Genomic DNA, 21,663 nt, shown 5'->3' with positions numbered 1-21,663 from the left:
CACGGATCAGGCAGCCCAGGATATGTTGGCTCAATTAAGTGTCCATAGTCCAAATGAACAAGGTTTTTCTTTGAACCAAGGTTTGATTAAGAAAGGGAATCAAATCTGGATTGCTAATAATTCTGCTCTAAGGAGTAAGATAATTGCTGCTATGCATGATAGTGGAGTTATTTGCCCATTCGCCATTATCAAATACGGGTTTCGCCCAAATGCCATCATAAAAATGGGTTTCGCCGCTACGCCATTTTCAATCATTGTTCAATAGACAAAATGCCATTTTATCCCTTCAGCACATTATAACCTTCGACCATTTAACGCGGTTAACTGTACAAATAAGAGGAGCGTTCGAAAACTGGCACATAGGCTGTTCCAACCTAGGTTCAAAAAAAAACGTCCAGACCAGGTTCAAAAACTACTCCACCCTTGGTTCAAATAAGAGTAGCGTTCAGACCAATAAATTGCTCCAACCCAGGTTCAGATAAAGCGTCCAGACCAAGCTGACTAGTGCTGTTCTGATGGAAGTTGGCGCAAAAAAAATTCTGTGCTTTCTAGCGCACAGTACAGAGAAGCACACCAATCTGCAATAAAATCCAATACAGTACAGTTTTCAGCACGGTGCAATTTTCAGCACAGAAATTTCAGCACACCAATCGATAAAGTTCAAATAAAATTTCAGAGATGTTCACAATTCAAATGACCACATAGGTGTTTATAGTTTAGACTCACTGGTTTCATAGATGTTCAGACATAAAGATATTAAAATTTACACACATTGGACTCATAAAAAGAGTCACACAATTCATACACATTGATTTCAAACAAGTCCAAACAGACTTTGCTTGGTGGCATACACTTGCTGTCAGGTTCATTCACTTGCTGTCAGGTTCTTCTTCTTCTTCCTTGGTGTCATTTTCCATCTGGTTGTCTCCGTCCAACAATATGCCAAGGACATCCATCTCCTTTGCAATACCCAATGTACCTAGTTCGGTCAGTTTTTGCGATGTGCAGCTCAAATTCCTCATTTATAGCAAATTGGCGCATAGCCAATCTAAACTCTTTCATGTCAGGATACACTGTGCCAATACTCATGCTAGGCTTATCTGGGTCGTGCACAAACACCCTCTCCTCAGGCACATCATCATCAACTAGAATCGCTGCGCCAAAACTATCATCGAAAACATTAGGAGCCTCACCATCAACCCTCCCTGCCTCACCATCAACCCTCCCAGCATCACCATCATTGCCCATAGCATCTGCAGGAGGATTCTCTTCATCAACCGTCAAGCCCAAGAGGTTATACAGCTGATCCTCATCTATTACTTCCAGCCTTCCCTCTTCATCTTGTCTTTCTACTATTTGCAGTGTGTTCCAATCAATATATTGTGCTTGTGGCACATTGTCAATAGCAACAATTGGGTCAACAACAGCTAAAGTAAGCTAAGGCTCTCCATCGAGCCTATAACAAATTTTAATGCAACGAAGTTAGTAGTTAGAAGTTAGCTAGAACTGATCTAATACATCTTAGCTGCAAACTATAGTGCAAATAGAAGGTACAGAGAACTTACATTGCAACAATATCACTAAGATTGGAATCCATGTTTACAAAAAGAGGACAGTTTGATCCTACGCACTGCATCTCAGAGTAAAACATCAATTAGAGTGGAATCCAGTGTTGCATCTATGTCATGGTAGCCAATCCACCAAAATGAACTAACCTGGATGGCCTTGGGCGACGGCGCGACCTCGATGGGCTTGGGCGGCAGTGCAGACTGGAGGCCTTGGGCGGCGTCGCGGACTTGAAACCCTAGGCAGTGCTGGTGGCGAGGCCTGGGCGGTGGTGGTGACGAGGCCTGGGCTCCAGCGACGGCAAGGCCTGGATGGCCTAGGCGGCGGCGGCAGGACCTGGGCGGGGGCGGGGGCGGGGGCAGGGACTGGGCGGCGGCGGGGCAAGGACTGGGCGGCGCTGGTGGCTGGTCGAAATGGGAAGACTCACGGTGAGAAGATAACATCGTGATTTTACCCAGGATAAAAGTCTCTCGTAATGTGCTGAAGGGATAAAATGGCATTTTGTCTGTTGAACAATGATTGAAAATGGTGTAGCGGCGAAACCCATTTTTATGATGGCATTTGGGCGAAACCCGTATTTGATAATGGCAAATGGGCAAATAACTCCACGATAGTGTTGTGGGGGCCATTCTGGAGGACCTGCAACTTATCACAGAGTTAAAAGACTTTTTTGGTGGAAAGGGTTGAAAGCTGAGGTGATTTCTTTTGTGTAGCAATGCTTGGTGTGTCAACATGCAAGTCAGAAAGGATTCATCCACCTGGGTTGCTCCAACCATTACCAATTCCTAGTGGGGCTTGGCAAGATCTAACCATGGATTTTATTGAAGGATTACCTAAATCTGAGGGCTATGACACTATTTTAGTGGTGGTGGATCGTTTTTCGAAGTATGCTCATTTCTTACCACTAAAACATCCATTTTCTGCTGCTATTGTTGCCCAGGTTTTTCTAGATAATGTGGTTAAGCTTCATGGAGTTCCTAAGACATTAGTGTCTGACAGGGATAAGGTCTTCACTAGCCAATTCTGGAAAGCTTTATTTCAGACATTGGGAACTCAGTTGGCTTTATCTACAGCCTATCACCCTCAGTCAGATGGCAAATCTAAAAGAATTAACCAATGTGTTGAAATGTATTTGAGGTGTGCCATTTATGATACTCCAAAGAAATGGAAGCACTGGTTACCCTTAGCTGAATTATGGTACAATTCTTCTTTTCATTCAGCCATTGGATGTTCTCCTTTTAAGGCACTATATGGCTATGATCCAGCTATTTTTGTGGAGTTTGGGGTTGCTGGTACTGGTGAGCATAGTGTGGATGAGATGTTGGCTGAAAGGCAGAGTTATTCCAAGCTCTTGCAAGACAAGTTGGTAGCTGCTCGCAATCATATGAAATTACAAGCAGATAAACATCGAAATGATAGAGAATTTCAGATGGGAGAATCAGCTCTTCTTAAGCTGCAACCTTATGTGCAGAGTTCAGTGGTAAATAGACCATGTCCAAAGTTGGCTTTCAAATATTTCAGACCTTTTACTGTGCTGAAGCGTATTGGGACAGTTGCTTATGAGTTGGAGTTGCCGGCTCATGCCTTAATTCATCCAGTATTTGATGTTTCTCAACTTAAACCTTTTACTCCTAACGCTGTTCCAGTATTTTCTGATCTGTCTAAGTTGGTGGATTTGTCTGGGCTGGAGGTTAAACCAGTGTAGATTTTTTACCGATGTCTGGTGCGCAAAGGCAGTCACCCATTGGTTCAAGTGAAAGTGGCTTGGTCTCATTTGGATTCTGCTGATTCTACTTGGGAGGATTTTGATGTTTTGAAGGCCAGGTTTCCAAATGAGCTTGATTGGAGGCAATCAACTTCTGAAGCAGGGGGGAGATGTGAGAACCTCTACTACTACTTAGTATAGCAATTATCTTTTGAAATGTCAGACCGATATTGGGTCGTGTAATCTTGGAAGGATTAAGCCTAGATTGTAATAGCTATAAGTACTCATACTTGTGAACGAAGAAAGGGATAAGAAGAATAACAGAAATCATAACCACATACCTGGATCTTATTCCTGGTTACCTGTGCGCGTGCTCACGTCGGGGTGGAGTTGCCACGGCCAAGGGGACCGTGACAGCCACCAGGCGCACGTTGGTCGCCAGGTGGTTGTGCTCCCCGTGGCCCGGCGCGCCCACTAGCCGCCGCGCGAACTCCCTCTGCACCAGCATCGTCGTCGTCCGGAACTAGCCGAACAGCAGCTTGGCGGTTAGCGACGACGACATCGCGTAGGGGATGTTAGACACGCAGGCGTCGAACTTCGGGAAGTCGACCTTCATGGCGTCGCGCCATGGTCACCTGGCAACGAAAAAACGAACACTCGTCATTTGCTAATGTTCATCAGCGGTTTTCTTTCAGGGCGTTGGAGGGCGCGCGGGCAGAACCGTGAGCTTGTGCGCGAGGCCAAGATCGCGGGCGCGGACGGCGACAGCGGTGGCCATGCGCGGGTGGATCTCGATGGCGGCGACGGAGTCGACAGGGGAGGCGAGGAGGCGTACGGTGAGATTGTCCGGGCCCGGGCCGACCTCGAGGACGGCGTCGCCCAGTCGGATCGTGGCGTGGCGCACGATGGCGTCGAGGACACACAGGTTGGTGAGGAGGTGTTGCCCCCACCGCTTCTGCAGCCGGAAGAACGACCCGTCCCACACCTCCGACGCCGAAGAGGAGCAGAGGCGGCCGCTGTGGGGTGTTTGTTTCGGTCACTAATTTTTAGTCCCTTCATTTTATTATATTTTAGTCACTAAATTATTAAATACAAAATTAATATTTTTATATTTACTAATTTAGAGATTAACATGAAATAAAATAGAGAAACTAAAAAATAGTCTCTAAAAATCAAACACGTCCTAAGTCGAGTCGTTATGTTGGAATATAACCTATTTAAGCATATTTATGACTACCCAATTCGTTTTAGGATGCTAATTAACACATAATATAATAGGGTTTTTTACATCCCTCTCTTTACTTGGAAGTTGGAACTCTCTTCTCGTTGCTGCCCGTTTATTTCGTGCTCACCTTTCCCCTCGGCGAACGAGCACCCTTAGAACATCTTCAAAAGCTTCCAAAAGTCTCCCTTAAATCTAGTTTTTCTTTTGAAAAAACACAAAAATGTGTCTCCAACAGTCTCCCTAAAGCGCTTCCAATTTTTTTATAGCCCTTAAAACTCTCTCATTTGTAGCTACAAAAGAGGGAGTTTTTGAGCTCCACGGAAACAATCTGTCGCTTTAAGAGATCTGTTGGAAAAATAATTAAAATCTACCTTCACTAATTATTTAGATGTCAATTTTGCTAGTACCATCCTTTTTGCCGCGCAAATCCAGATTGAGATTGAGGAAAGGGAGTAAATTAAGTTTTCGAATCACTGACTCAGGCCCATTGTCGAATCCTACTCAGCAATTGTCGAATCCGACTCAGCCAAAAAGGGGGTACTTATGTATGGCAGAACGGGCCAACCTGGTCTTTCACAATAAAAGAGATAGACGAAACTGCTATGAAACGGCTTATTAGCAGATTAATAGATCATTTCGGAATAGGATATACACCCCATATACTGGATCAAATAAAGACTCTGGGCTTCCATCAAGCCACTACTACATCGATTTCTTTAGTAATCGAGGATCTTTTAACAATACCCTCTAAAGGATGGTTAGTCCAAGACGCGGAACAACACTATAATTATGGAGCTATACACGCGGTAGAAAAAATACGCCAATCCGTTGAGATATGGTATGCTACAAGTGAATATTTGAAACAAGAAATGTGTCGGCGTTTCGACCTCGGGGGTCCCTGGACCGACAAGTAAATTGTCGCTGCGTGCCCCAGCCTAGATGGGTTGGCGCGAGACGGAACACAAAGAGGGAAAAACCGCGGCTTCGTGTTGTCCTGCGCCAGAGTGGATGCGCTTGCAGTAGGGGTTACAAGCGTTCGCGAGGGAGAGAGAGAGAGAGTCCTGCGCGACCACCTCCCTCGTACGAGGGCCCTGGACCTTCCTTTTATAAATGTAAGGAGAGTGTCCAGGTGTACAATGGGGGTGTAGCAATATGCTAACGTGTCCGACAGAGAGGAGCCAGAGCCCTATATACATGCCAACGTGACTGTCAGAGAGGTGCTAGAGCCCTGTGCATGCGATGTCGTGACCATCGGAGGAGCGCTTGAGCCCTGTAGAAGCACAGCTGTCGGGGCTGTCGGGACCTTGCTGACGTCTCCTTGCTTCCGTAAGGGGCTGAGAGACGCCGTCGTCATGGGCGCACGCGGGGAGGCATCATTACTTGTCACCGAGGCGAGCCTGGATGGGACGCCGGTCTTGTTCCCCCGTAACTTGAGTTAGCTAGGGGTAGGACAATGATGTACCCCCTGCGGCGTGGTCGGTCCGAGCTCAAGGTCGGGCGAGGCGGAGACTCCTCCTGAGGCCGAGGCCCCGTTTCCGTCAACCTGACGTTCTTACACGTTGGACCCATCAAAAAATCCTCAATCTCCTCTGTCATCATTCTTGCAAGCCTTCGACCGCCGTCCTCGCTTAGCCCGTGCTCCGGCACGAGCTGCCTGAGCGGCTTCGTCGCCAGGCTCGCGCACCAGCCACCACCGCTCGCGAACTAGGAAGCCACCGCCGGCGGCGGTTCGGCCCGCGCTCCGACCGTCCCTGCCCGGTCCGCGCCCCTGCTCGCACTCCCTGATTGAGCAGCTTCGTTGTGGAACAGGGAGCAAGCACCGCCGCAACCGGTCCGGTTCGCGCTCCGGCCGCGTCCCTCACGGTCCACGCTCCAGCAGCCCCTGCCAACCTCCGGTGCCACCCCCACCCTATGGCCGATGCTCCGGTGTGGCCCTCTCGGCGTTGGCCTGCTGCTCCGTCTACCGGCCACGGTAGCAGCAACATCAGAGGAGCAGCTCTCCACGTCGGCTCTTGAGTCTTGACAGCAGCATCACCGCATCACGTGTTTCGAGCAGCTCTCCACGCCGGCACTAGCTCTCCTCCACGCTGAAATGGTGCATGCGCTGCTGCAATGATGCTCAAATAAAATCACTTTGTTGCTCCAAACAGAAGCAGTCGTGTAGTCTGATGGTTCGTTACATCTTGGAGGCCTCTGTTGTTACGGATTCGACACCCATTGAGGCCCATTTATTTAGCATAAAAAGAGGACTTAGATAGATGAACGTTCGCTCCTTTGCCCTCTTTGATGCCTTTTTTTTCTTCCAAAAAGTGAGTTTTTAGGACTTATACTTATACTAGGTATGTGCCCGTGCGTTGCGACAGTGTATAAATTATTCGATAAATATTAGTGCACAACGATTACATAAAAACAAACAACATATATATCATCAACCTCATATCTCACATATTAACACTAATGACATGAAATTTGTGCGCAATTTAAATAGTGATAAAATACATTGATATGCAAAAATTTTATATGTTATTCTATACTTTTATTAGCATCACTAAAAGTGGACGTTTACATATTTTAAAAGATATATAAGATTGTACATGTGCTTTGTCATTGATTAAAAAATAAACAATGATGAATATGTAGCGAATATTAATCAACACTGATTCCATAGAAGGATAATATATTATATAAGTCTCGTGAGCGTCCCAGGTAATGGTATCGTCGAAATCAGGAAACAAAACGATAAAAGGGAGACAACAACAACAACTGGGCACATACTTGAATAGCATACCCTAATTATTCATGCCCATTAGCAATTACCATGTACTTAGCATTGTTGGATTTTATAAACTTTATGTGGACTGGATAGATATTTTTGAAAGGAACGTCTCATCTCTCACCTGGAAAGAGAAAATGTTGGATATACTCTAACGCGATCAGAAAAAACTAAGATGTACTCTAATGATAATAGACTCAAGAAACGACTGCTAACATTAGCTCTTGTTAGAACAACCTTGTCAGAAACAAAAATCAGCAGCACGATTTTTGACTGCTTCATTTGATAGATCAAACTAGGAAGAACTTTGGTTCATACTGGGAAGTGAAAGGTCGAGCAAAATGTGAGAACAGTAGCAAGAAAAATCAACAAGGTGACTGAGAGAATTATGTTAAAAAAGGATGAGGAATGCAACTTACCCTTAAATCAATTCACAATTAAAATAAAGAGAGGCCAGTAATTTGTGTAGCAGCCTGATAGATGAATTGGGAAAAATAGTGATACCCTTAAATCAATTCACAAAAGTGTGAAGATAGACATAGTTGTTCATAATAAAATAAAGGGAGATCACGAATTTGTGTAGCAGACTGATAGATGAATTAGGAAAAAATAGTGACACCCTTAAATCAATTCATAAAAGTGTGAAGGTAGACAACTGTGTCACAACATATTTTCTTCCTAATTCAACAATTTACCACGACTAAGAATGACATTATATGGGAGGACTTTACCACATACGCAGAAGTTCAGGATAGAGACACCAAACTGATTGTATAGAAGTATGGCATTAGATGGGAGTACTTTACCACAACACAATGTATATAAGTATGGACTAATAAGACAAAGGATAGGGCTAAGGGAATTGGATCACCTTGAACAGGTTAATCTTCGTGATCTGACAGGAACGACAACACGTTGAACATATTAACCTGGTATATAGGACATAGTTTGAACCATCAAAATTTTTGGATAAGTCTACAATTTCATATAAATGTCGTGATCTGACAGGAACTACAGTTTCATATAAAGGGAAACCATAAATTTTGAGGTTAGGTAGATATATTTTTAGACAAAACTCTGGACACCATACTGCATATCAGATTAATGTTTGTGAAGAGAGGTGTGATGTTCAGATTTGAGTGAGTGATGTTTTAAAAAATAAAAATCTGACAAGTGCTAAAATAGCTCATGTGGTACACTCAATATACAAAATGTCGCGCAGGACACATTGCCCACAAATATTGATTCAACTACAACTAAAACTCTATTTATTTACGGAAAGGATGCACGGATGATAAAGCTACAATCAATTAGAGAAAAGGAAACATATATAAAACTTAGAAACACAAACCTGAATTTGCTAGATGAACAGCCGCACGAGTAGTTCTCTATTTTGTAAACCAAGTCTGTTTGTGTTTCAGAGAGGTGTGGTGTTCATATTTGAGTGCTGAGAGAGGTGTCTTCCATCTTATACTCGAGCATCGCAAGATCTGGGCGGGGCTGGTGCGTAGAATTTTAAATACTCGAGCATCGCAAGATCTGGGCGGGGCTGGCGCGTAGAATGGGAAGAATGAGATGGTGGGGTGGTCCTGCACTTGCGATGGGATGCGGGCCGATGGTGGTCCTGTGCATTGGATGGCGACAAGGGATTGGGTTGCGATTCCTACCATGGCGGTGAGGCGTGGATTGCGTTTGGGGTGCGGAGGATATGGGCGGGGCACGCGGTGCATGGGAAGAACGATTGGGTGGGGTGGTCCTGCGCGCGCGGGTCATCGACGATGGGATTCCTGCGTGCTGGATTGCTGCGAGGCGTGGATAGCGGCGAGGGGATGTGTTTCCTTCTGTGGCAGTGACGAGATTTTTCCTTCCATGGCCGATCACGGCTAGGACCATGCAGATGTAGGGAACATGTGGGTCGTATGCGCCGTGAGGAGGCAGAACCGTGCACCACAGTCTACGTTAGGTTCTTATAGAGTAGTAGAGACATATGAACGTGTGGGACAAGTTTAAAGTGAAAAGAGTGGAAAAAGTATTTGTCGGGAATCGGATGTCCAAGGAAAGCCTAGAAAGCCTCTCGAAGGCGGCCGACTAGCCTGCTCGCCGAGTAACTCTCCGAGACGGAGCCACCGACCAACCCGCCTGCCGAGCGATCCGGTGAGGTGGGCTACCGACCATCCCGTTTGTCGAGTGATCTGGCAAAGCGGGACTGCCGAGCAACCCGACGAGACGGGGCTACCAACTAAACTACCCGCTAAGCAACTGTCGGAGAGGAAATTCCCCGGTCGGGTGGTGGAACGCACCCGCCCTAAATCCTAAGATGAGGAGGGGCATAAGCGTTTTGCCTGCTAGATGGAATCGGGAAGAACACAAGAACACACAAGGATTTAGAGTGGTTCAGGCCACCGGAGCGTAATACCCTACTTCACTATGTGTTGTATTAAGCTTGAGAGCTTGTATGAACTTGTGAGTCTGAGGGTCTGAGTTGGATCTAAGTGAAGCTGCCTTGTAACGTTGTGTGCCCTCCCTTTTATAGCTCAAGGGGGCACGCACAAGGATGTTGAGCCCCGACATGTGGGCCCAGGAGCAAAACGGAGGGAATACATATAGAAGTATTCAATGCCAGTATCGCCCAGAAGATCTCTGAGCGCCATAATGTCTGTAGTCCATACATTATTGATATGTCGCCGCTGCTTCCTCGGTAACGCGCGAGTCATGATGAGCGTAGTGCATGCGGCAGTATGGACGTGCCGCCTGCCAACGAAATGGACAGGCACACCGTTTGCGGGATAGTCTGGTCGCCGTCCGCAGTGGAGGGACAAGGCTCATTAAATGCTGAGGCGACACATCACCTACCAGCGGAGTGGCAGGGCTCATTAAATGTTGAGGCGACACATCACCTGCCAGTGGAATAGATAGGCGGTGTGTCTTATCCGCAATAAATGCAGCTGCCACACGGCCCAGAGGCCTTACGTCAGGCTCCGCCCGCTGGCTTACGTCACGGGCAGTAGGCCACGTGGCAACATCGGGTCTCCGCCTGAGCGGAGAGCAGAAGCGTACGCGGTATGGTCCGGACACGTGTCAGCTCCGAACCCCCGCCTGGCCTTGATTAAGGCCTGGGAATTCTTTGTCTCGGAATCCCGGGACCTTGTTGTGAGTGGCCCAGACCCCACACAGGGGGGTCCGGGACCCGTCCCAAGGGTCTGGTTTGCACCCATGGAGGTCCTGGATCTTGCCCGGAGGTCCGGTCTGTATATACAGGGGTCCGACACTTTCTTGTGGGGGTCCGGACCCACTATTGATACCTTGGAGTATATCGTCTTCTCTGGCCACGTGGCGGCCCTGGAGCCGTCCACGTGGCGGCCCTGGAGCCGTCCATATGGTGGGGTCGGGTGCTGTTCACCACGCGACTAGAGATAGCCGCGTGGGCACCACGTCTTCATGATGTAGTAAGGGGTACCCCTGTTTCAGGGTACCGACAGTGGCCCCCGGGCCTACCTCAGGGGAGGATACGAGCCTGCAGGTGGGGCCAAAGCTTGATTGGCGATTGGCGCGCCACTTCCGTGCTGACGTAATCACTGCCAGCCCGCCTTTGGTCACGCCAACTGCCACGTCTGTCCCCGCGGCTGACTGACTCGCGGCCCCCACGCCTGATGGTTTCGCCGGTCCACGCGCAGGGTGCCTCGATACCGCTGCATTGGTTTAAAAATTCACCTTCTCTGTCCCCTGCGACGGCCCCGAGGAGGTGCAGTACTGGCGCGAGCGGCGGTTCGACTTTTCTGCACCCGGGAACCGACACCCAAGGAGTATGACTCGTGGGCCCGGGCCCTCGTGTCAGAGACTGGGTTGTTGTTTCTTGTGGCAGAGATGAAGAGGCGCATTACCGCGGGCGGTGGTTCGCTCCTCGCGTGGTGGTTCGCCTTCTCAGCACTCGTAGACCCGCACACCAGCTGTATGACTTGTGAGCCCAGGCCCCCGTGTCATAGGTTGGGTTGCTTTGGTGCGCGTCGGGCGAGATTTTCTGCGGTGTCTTGGGGCACGAGCGGGGGAGTCTTCCTTGAAAAGGGATTCACCCCGCGTGCAACAGTTATGCTCTCGCATTTCCCCAACTGTTGCGCCCTTTCGCCTTCGAGTTCTCCGCGCCCCTTTGCATTCGCGTTCTTCTGCTTTCCGCCGCCGTAGTCACCATGGCTTCGCTTGGCCAACCCGACCTCTTCTAGACCGAGGCGACACTCAACGTGGTGCACCACCTGCTCGGATGAAGCACGCCGGCGCTCGCCGGGCGGATCCGCGCTGGCGCCGTCCCCCTCGGCGGCCTCGCCGCCGGGGAGTTTGTTTTGTTCACCTCCTACATCTCTTGCGGGTTGGCGCTGCCGATCTCGCCTTTCTTCCTGCTGTTGTTGGAGGAGTTCGGCCTCCAGCTTTAGCACGAGGATGCAGTGGGGTGGCACTTCTTCTGTCAGCGCCCGGACGAAAGGGTGTTGCGCAGCGACCTTCTGGAGATGGAAAGTGAGTTGAGCTGTGGCTCCATCTTTCGCATGAACTCCACTGCCTACTGCAGTGGCCTCGTCAGCTCCTCCCTGAACTTCACCAGCACCTCGGGGTACGCCTCCATGGACTGGTCCAGCTCCGGCTCCACCTCAGCGGCCAGGTCGCCGAGCGCCGTGCGGTGTCGTGCCTCCATCTCTTTGGCTTTAATGGCTTCGATGTCGCCTCCAACGATGGGGGCTCCTTTGCCTTGACACACGCATCGAGGAGACCGCCGCCGTTGGCAAGCTGCAGCATCAAGTTGCCGCTAGCGCCGCTGTTCCCAGTGGTTGCCACCGTGTTCAGGGTGAGCGGCAGGCCTGCGCCTGGCGGTTACGGCGGCAAATGTGCTATGACGGCGCTGAGGGAGGATGCCCACGGGCAGTGGTAGTGCTCGCTGGTCCGGTTGCCAATACTGAGGACGTCGCCCGGGAGGTCGTACAAGATGTCGTGGAGACGACGGTCGCGCGCTTCCAGCGCGACCCTGCTGATGTTGAGTAGTTCCTACCTGTAGAAATGGGGATAGGGCTCTGCTTGAAGGCGGACATAATAACTTTTGTTTTTGTAAGATACTTTTGGGAACTATCAATTAAACATCTCTTATCTGTATGCTATTTATGCTCGCTGTGTGTGGCGTTACCAACTCCTCACTGGTACTTGCCCCCCTGGGATGCAGGCTCGATGTGTCGAGGTTGGATACCAGTATATCTAAGAAAGAGTTGGTGATCCGACCCCTAGGAAGGTAGCTTCGACTGGGACCTGAACTTGTACACAGCTTCGGCTAGGGAGCGTTAGTAGCACACCCATAGGATCCATCGTCCGGTATCAGCCATCCTTTGATTCATGCAACAGGACCTGCAGGGTTTAGCATGGGAAGCCAAGCCATGTGCCTGGACCCCTGAATCACAGGTCCAGATACTAGGACGCCCATCGCAGAGTGGCAGAGCGTGCAGGCTTAGGGTACGGGACCAGGCTAAGCGGCTACATAGTTCCGGACCACCCCAGGAGACGTGCGTCCATTCTCTAGAACCGGACCCGGGTTGCCGGACCCACAAGGCTACAGTTCCAAATACTAGGATACCTGTCGCAGAGTGGTGGAGCGTGCAGGCTTAGGGTACGGAACCAAGCTAAGCGGCTACACAGCTCCGGACCACCCCAGGGAACAAGTACCCATTCTCTAGAACTGGCCCCCAGGCTGCCGGACCCCCCTGCTTTTGAAGAGGGGTCCTAAACTACAAGCCTGGCTACTCAATTCGGTTGTCATCATACCAGCAAGGATGGGAAACCGTATGGGTGGGTTAGATAAAAAATAATATCTGGAATCTGTAGCAGAATAAAACCATCGTAGGAGCACATCTGAGGGGGTAAATCCTTTCTTTATAACTTGACATGCATGGGTGCAGACCAACAGGTCGGGCTTATGAGGGTGGACCTCACCGGGCTGGCATACCCGTATGCACAACCAAGTTACAAGAAGAAACCTTAACCCCTCAGACTCGCTCTTGTGGGTAGAACTTACAGAGATGCTCTATGTTCCAAGGATTGGGAAGAGGCACTCCTTCAGTTGAGGTGGATGTACCCGGGTCGGCATGCTTCCGTCACCTTAGAGGGTCCTTCCCAACTGGGGGAGAGTTTGTAGAGCCCTCCTCGGTTCTGTACTCGTCGTAGGACTAGGTCCTCGACCCCGAGCTCCCTACTATGCACGAACAGTTGGTGGTAGCGCCTGAATGCCTGGTTGTATCGTGCATTTCGGATCGTTGCTTGCCATTTGCGCTCGTCGATGAAATACATGTCCTCACGATGTAGTTGTTCCTGCATAGACTCATCAAACGACTGGACCCATGGGGAGCCCATAAGGATTTCCAGGGGAAGGCAGGCTTCGACCCCACAGACCAAGGAGGACAGGGTCTCCCCGGCAGCTCGACTAGCTGTCGTCACCGGAGTCGGAGTCTCCGGTGAAAACATCCTTTAGGACCCCCTCGGGCGACTGATACCTGAGGTCCCGTTCTCCCGCGACCACCTCACCGTCGTCGACCCTTTCCTTGCTAGGCCGGCGACGAGGTGGGGAGCCATCCTTGGAAGTCTGCTCGCGACACTCCAAGGCGCTATGACGACTGTTGGGGTGTATAGGGCATGAGCCGCTGTTACCCCTCTGCGGCCATGGGTGCTTGTTGCGCTCGTTCCGGCCCCCAGTCACGGCTGCGACGACCGAAGCAGTAGACAGCGACTTCTCGTGGCCGCGGTTCTTCTTCTTCTTATTTTTGCCGTTCTGAGCGACGGCACCCGAGCCACCCGTCAGGGCAGCCCCGGTCTGTGGTGCCGAGTGCCATGCACGGCCCTCGGCAGCTCTGGCACACTTGTCTGCCAGAGCGAAGAGCGTGGTGACAGTTTCCACGTCATGCGTGGCCAACTTCTCCAGCATCTTTTCATCACGTACCCCCTAGCGGAAAGCAGTGATGATGGAAGCATCGGAGATACAGGGTATAGTACCTCGTACCTTGGTGAAGCGGGAGATGAAGGCCCGGAGAGTTTCCCCGGGCTCTTGCCTCACTGCATGGAGGTGAGCCTCCACGCCATGCCGCTGATAAGTGCTGGCTGAAAGGGAATTAGGCTTACACCTAGTTCCTAAATAGTTTTGGTGGTTGAATCGCCCAACACAAACAATTGGACTGACTAGTTTGCTCTAGTGTATAAGTTATACAGGTGCAAAAGGTTCACATCTAGCCAATAAAAGAATCAAGTGTTGGATTCAATAAAGGAGCAAAGGGGCAACCGAGGGCACCCCTGGTCTGGCGCACCGGACTGTCCGGTGTGCCACCGGACAGTGCACAGTACCTGTCCGGTGCACCAGGGGACTCAGACTCAAACTCTTCGCCCTCGGGAATTCTTGGAAGCCGGCGCACTATAATTCACCGGACTGTCCGGTGTGCACCGGACATGTCCGGTGCTCCAAGGAAGCTCGGCCTCCTGAACTCGCCAGCCTCGGGTTCGCGCGGCAGCCGCTCCGCTATAATTCACCGGACTGTCCGGTGTGCACCGGACTGTCCGGTGTGCCAGCGGAGCAACGGCTCCCTGCGGCGCCAACGGCTCCCTGCGGTGCATTAAATGCGCGCGCAGCGCGCGCAGAAGTCAGAATCGCCCATGCCGGTGCACCGGACATCAAACAGTACATGTCCGGTGTGCACCGGACACCCAGGCGGGCCCACAAGTCAGAAGCTCCAACGGCTAGAATCCAACGGCAGTGATGACGTGGCAGGGGCACCGGACTGTCCGGTGTGCACCGGACTGTCCGGTGCGCCATCGAACAGAAGCCTCCATCCAACGGTCAAGTTTGGTGGTTGGGGCTATAAATACCCCAACCACCCCACATTCATAGCCATCCAAGTTTTCCAACTTCTAACCACTTACAAGAGCTAGGCATTCAATTCTAGACACATTCAAAGAGATCAAATCCTCTCCAATTCCACACAAAACCCTAGTGACTAGAGAGAGTGATTTGCCGTGTTCTTTTGAGCTCTTGCGCTTGGATCGCATTCTTTCTTTCTCTTTTGCTCTTGTGATCAACACTCAATTGTAACCGAGGCAAGAGGCACCAATTGTGTGGTGGCCCTTGCGGGGAAGTTTTGTTCCCGGTTGATTGAGAAGAAGGAAAGCTCACACGGTCCGAGGGACCGTTTGAGAGAGGGAAGGGTTGAAAGAGACCCGGCCTTTGTGGCCTCCTCAACGGGGAGTAGGTTTGCAAGAACCGAACCTCGGTAAAACAAATCTCCGTGTCTCACTTGCTTATTCGCTTGGGATTTGTTTTGCGCCCTCTCTCGCGGACTCGTTTATATTTCTAACGCTAACCCGGCTTGTAGTTGTGTTTATATTTGTAAATTTCAGTTTCGCCCTATTCACCCCCCCTCTAGGCGACTATCAATTGGTATCAGAGCCCGGTGCTTCATTAGAGCCTAACCGCTCGAAGTGATGTCGGGAGATCACACCAAGAGGGAGATGGAGACCGGCGACGACAAGCCCACTACAAGCCAAGGGAGCACTTCATCGGAAGAGTCCCGCACCAAGAGAAGAGAGAAGAAGAAGAAATCCTCCAAGCGGAAGGAGAAAAGATCTTCCTCTTCTCACCATAAGGAGAAGAAGGAAAAATCTTCTCACAAGCCGCATCGGAGTGGGGACAAGCACAAAAGGATGAGGAAGGTGGTCTTCTACGAGACCGACACTTCATCGACCTCTACCTCCGGCTCCGACGCGGCGTCCGTCACTTCTAAACGCCAAGAGCGTAAGAAGTATAGTAAGATCCCCCTACGCTACCCTCGCGTTCCTAAACATACACCTTTACTTTCCGTCCCATTAGGCAAACCACCAACTTTTAATGGTGAAGATTATGCTATGTGGAGTAATTTGATGCGATTTCATCTAACCTCTCTCCACAAAAGATTATGGGATGTTGTTGAGTATGGTGTACAGGTACCATCGGTAGGGGATGAGGACTACGACACGGACGAAGTGGCCCAAATCGAGCACTTCAACTCCCAAGCCGCAACCATCCTCCTTGCCTCCCTAAGCAAGGAGGAATACAACAAAGTACAAGGGTTGAAGAACGCCAAAGAGATTTGGGATCTTCTCAAGACGGCACACGAAGGTGATGAACTCACCAAGATCACCAAGCGGGAAACGATCGAGGGGGAGCTCGGTCGCTTCCGTCTTCGCCAAGGGGAGGAGCCACAAGACATGTACAACCGGCTCAAGACCTTGGTGAACCAAGTGCGCAACCTCGGGAGTACAAAGTGGGATGACCACGAAGTGGTTAAGGTTATTCTAAGAGCTCTTATTTTCCTTAACCCCACACAAGTTCAATTAATTCGTGGTAATCCAAGATATCCACTAATGACCCCCGAGGAAGTCATCGGGAATTTTGTTAGTTTTGAATGCATGATTAAGGGCTCCAAGAAGATCAACGAGCTTGACGAGCCTTCCACCTCCGAGGCGCAACCGGTGGCCTTCAAGGCAACGGAGGAGAAGAAGGAGGAGTCTACACCAAGTAGACAACCAATTGACGCCTCCAAGCTCGACAACGAGGAGATGGCCCTAATCATCAAAAGCTTTCGGCAAATTCTCAAGCAACGGAAGGGGAAGGACTACAAACCCCGTTCCAAGAAGGTTTGCTACAAGTGTGGTAAGCCCGGTCACTTTATTGCAAAATGTCCTATGTCTAGTGACAGTGACAGGGGCGACGACAAGAAGGGAAGAAGAAAGGAGAAGAAGAAGTATTACAAGAAGAAGGGCGGCGATGCCCATGTTTGTCGGGAGTGGGACTCCGACGAAAGCTCAAGCAACTCCTCCGACGACGAGGACGCCGCCAACATCGCCGTCACCAAAGGCCTTCTCTTCCCCAACGTCGGCCACAAGTGTCTCATGGCCAAGGACGGCAAAAAGAAGGTAAAATCAAGGTCCTCCACTAAATATGAAACATCTAGTGATGAGGATGATGATAAAAATGAGGAGGATAACTTGCGCATTCTTTTTGCTAACCTTAACATGGAACAAAAGGAAAAATTAAATGAACTAATTAGTGCCATCCATGAAAAGGATGATCTCTTGGACTCCCAAGAGGACTTCCTAATCAAGGAGAATAAGAAACATGTTAAGGTTAAAAATGCTTACGCTCTACAAGTTGAAAAATGTGAAAAATTGTCTAGTGAGCTAAGCACTTGCCATGAGATGATTGACAACCTTAGAAATGAAAATGCTACTTTAAATGCTAAGGTTGATTCACATGTTTGTAATGTTTCAATTACCAATCTTAGAGATGATAACGTTGACTTGCTTGCTAAGATTGATGAATTGAATGCATCTCTTGCTAGCCTTAGATTAGAGAATGAAAATTTAATTGCTAAGGCTAAAGATTTTAATGTTTGCAATGCTACTATTTCCGACCTTAGAACTAAGAATGAAATGTTGCATGCTAAGGTTGTAGAACTTAAATCTTGCAAACCAACTACATCTAATGTTGAGCATGTTTCTATTTGCACTAGATGTAGAGATATTAATGTTGATGCTATCCATGATCACCTAGCCTTAATTAAAAAACAAAATGATCATATAGCTAAACTAGATGCTAAAATTGCCGAGCACAACTTAGAAAATGAGAAATTTAAATTTGCTCGTAGCATGCTTTATAATGGGAGACGCCCTGGCATCAAGGATGGCATTGGCTTCCAAAGGGGAGACAATGTCAAACTTAATGCCCCTCCTAAGAACTTGTCTAACTTTGTTAAGGGCAAAGCTCCCATGCCTCAGGATAACGAGGGTTACATTTTATACCCTGAAGGCTATCCTGAGAGCAAAATTAGGAAGATTCATTCTAGGAAGTCTCACTCTGGCCCTAACCATGCTTTCATGTATAAGGGTGAGACATCTAGTTCTAGGCAACCAACCCGTGCCAAGTTGCCTAAGAAGAAAATTCCTAATGCATCAAATGATCATGCCATTTCATTTAAAACTTTTGATGCATCTTATGTGCTTACTAGCAAATCCGGCAAAGTAGTTGCCAAATTTGTTGGGGGCAAACACAAGGGCTCCAAGACTTGTGTTTGGGTACCCAAAGTTCTTGTATCTAATGCCAAAGGACCCAAAACCGTTTGGGTACCTAAAACAAAGAACTAAACTTGTTTTGTAGGTTTATGCATCCGGGGGCTCAAGTTGGATACTCGACAGTGGGTGCACAAACCATATGACAGGGGAGAAAAAGATGTTCTCCTCATATGAGAAAAACCAAGATCCCCAACGAGCTATCACATTCGGGGATGGAAATCAAGGTTTGGTCAAAGGTTTGGGTAAAATTGCTATATCACCTGACCATACTATTTCCAATGTTTTTCTTGTAGATTCTTTAGATTACAATTTGCTTTCCGTATCCCAATTATGTAAAATGGGCTACAACTGTCTTTTTACTGATACTGGTGTTACTGTCTTTAGAAGAAGTGACGATTCAATAGCTTTTAAGGGAGTGCTAGAGGGTCAGCTATACTTGGTAGATTTTGAAAGAGCTGAACTCGACACTTGCTTAGTTGCTAAGACTAACTTGGGTTGGCTTTGGCACCGCCGACTAGCCCATGTTGGAATGAAGAATCTTCACAAGCTTCTAAAGGGAGAACACATTTTGGGACTAACCAATATTCATTTTGAGAAAGACAGGATTTGTAGCGCATGCCAAGCAGGGAAGCAAGTTGGCACTCATCATCCACACAAAAATGTCATGACTACCGACAGGCCGCTGGAGCTACTACACATGGATCTATTCGGCCCGATCGCTTACATAAGCATCGGCGGGAGTAAGTACTGTCTAGTTATTGTGGATGATTATTCTCGCTTCACTTGGGTATTCTTTTTACAGGAAAAATCTCAAACCCAAGAGACTTTAAAAGGATTCTTGAGACGGGCTCAAAATGAGTTCAGCTTAAGGATCAAGAAAATAAGAAGCGACAATGGGACGGAGTTCAAGAACTCTCAAATTGAAAGCTTCCTTGAGGAGGAGGGCATCAAGCATGAGTTCTCTTCTCCCTACACGCCACAACAAAATGGTGTAGTGGAGAGGAAGAATCGAACTCTATTGGACATGGCAAGAACCATGCTTGATGAGTACAAGACACCGGACCGGTTTTGGGCCGAAGCGGTCAACACCGCCTGCTACGCCATCAACCGGTTATATCTTCACCGAATCCTCAAGAAGACATCATATGAACTCCTAACCGGTAAAAAGCCCAACATTTCATATTTTAGAGTTTTTGGTAGCAAATGCTTCATTCTTATTAAAAGAGGTAGAAAATCTAAATTTGCTCCTAAAACTGTAGAAGGCTTTTTACTTGGTTATGACTCAAACACAAGGGCATATAGGGTCTTTAACAAGTCCACTGGACTAGTTGAAGTCTCTTGTGACGTTGTGTTTGATGAAACTAACGGCTCTCAAGTAGAGCAAGTTGATCTTGATGAGATAGGTGAAGAACAGGCTCCATGCATCGCACTAAGGAACATGTCCATCGGGGACGTGTGTCCTAAGGAATCCGAAGAGTCTCCAAGTACACAAGATCAACCATCCTCCTCCATGCAAGCATCTCCACCAACTCAAAATGAGGATGAGGCTCAAAATGATGAAGAGCAATATCAAGAAGACGAGCCACCTCAAGATGATAGCAATAATCAAGGGGGAGATACAAATGATCAAGAAAAGGAGGATGAGGAAGAACCAAGACCGCCACACCCAAGAGTCCACCAAGCAATCCAACGAGATCACCCCGTCGACACCATCCTCGGCGACATTCATAAGGGGGTAACTACTCGATCTCGGGTTGCTCATTTTTGTGAACATTACTCTTTTGTTTCCTCTATTGAGCCACACAGGGTAGAGGAAGCTCTCCAAGATTCAGATTGGGTGGTGGCGATGCAAGAGGAGCTCAACAATTTCACGAGGAATGAGGTCTGGCATTTAGTTCCACGTCCTAACCAAAATGTTGTAGGAACCAAATGGGTCTTCCGCAACAAGCAAGATGAACATGGTGTGGTGACAAGGAACAAAGCTCGACTCGTAGCCAAAGGGTATTCACAAGTCGAAGGTTTGGATTTCGGTGAAACCTATGCACCCGTAGCTAGGCTTGAGTCAATTCGCATTTTATTGGCCTATGCTACTTACCATGGTTTTAAGCTCTATCAAATGGACGTGAAAAGTGCCTTCCTCAATGGACCGATCAAGGAAGAGGTCTATGTTGAGCAACCTCCCGGCTTTGAAGACAGTGAGTATCCTAACCATGTTTATAGGCTCTCTAAGGCGCTTTATGGGCTCAAGCAAGCCCCAAGAGCATGGTATGAATGCCTTAGAGATTTCCTTATTACAAATGGCTTCAAAGTCGGCAAGGCCGATCCTACACTCTTTACTAAAACTCTTGAAAATGACTTGTTTGTATGCCAAATTTATGTTGATGATATTATATTTGGATCTACTAACGAGTCTACATGTGAAGAGTTTAGTAGGATCATGACACAGAAATTCGAGATGTCGATGATGGGGGAGTTGAAGTATTTTCTAGGATTCCAAGTCAAGCAACTCCGAGAGGGCACCTTCATTAGCCAAACAAAGTACACTCAAGACATTCTTGCTAAGTTTGGGATGAAGGATGCCAAACCCATCAAGACACCCATGGGAACTAATGGGCATCTCGACCTCGACACGGGAGGTAAGTCCGTGGATCAAAAGGTATACCGGTCAATGATTGGTTCATTGCTTTATTTATGTGCATCTCGACCGGACATTATGCTCTCCGTTTGCATGTGTGCAAGATTTCAAGCCGACCCTAAGGAATCACACCTTACGGCCGTAAAACGAATCTTGAGATATTTGGCTTACACTCCTAAGTTTGGGCTTTGGTACCCTAGGGGATCCACATTTGATTTAACTGGTTATTCGGATGCCGATTGGGCGGGGTGCAAAATCAATAGGAAGAGCACATCGGGGACTTGCCAGTTCTTGGGAAGATCCTTGGTGTCTTGGGCTTCAAAGAAGCAAAATTCGGTCGCTCTTTCCACCGCCGAAGCCGAGTACATTGCCGCAGGACATTGTTGCGCGCAATTGCTTTGGATGAGGCAAACCCTGCGGGACTACGGTTACAAATTAACCAAAGTCCCTTTGCTATGTGATAATGAGAGTGCAATCAAAATGGCCGACAATCCCGTCGAGCATAGCCGCACTAAGCACATAGCCATTCGGTATCATTTTCTTAGGGATCACCAACAAAAGGGGGATATCGAGATTTCTTACATTAATACTAAAGATCAATTAGCCGATATCTTTACCAAGCCACTTGATGAACAATCCTTTAC

At 48.5% G+C, this 21,663-nt stretch overlaps 1 pseudogene; it reads right to left on the bottom strand.

Annotated features, from left to right (window-relative positions):
* Positions 1-3,629: 3,629 nt before the first annotated feature.
* Positions 3,630-11,950, bottom strand: LOC103634307 (ribosomal RNA small subunit methyltransferase, mitochondrial-like; annotated as a pseudogene).
* Positions 11,951-21,663: the final 9,713 nt, after the last annotated feature.

The sequence above is a fragment of the Zea mays genome, chromosome 7 (genome assembly GCF_902167145.1).
Source record: "Zea mays cultivar B73 chromosome 7, Zm-B73-REFERENCE-NAM-5.0, whole genome shotgun sequence".
Classification (NCBI taxonomy): domain Eukaryota; kingdom Viridiplantae; phylum Streptophyta; class Magnoliopsida; order Poales; family Poaceae; genus Zea; species Zea mays.
The sequence above is the reverse complement of the archived record's forward strand: the minus strand, read 5'-3'. Positions and strand labels throughout refer to the sequence as shown.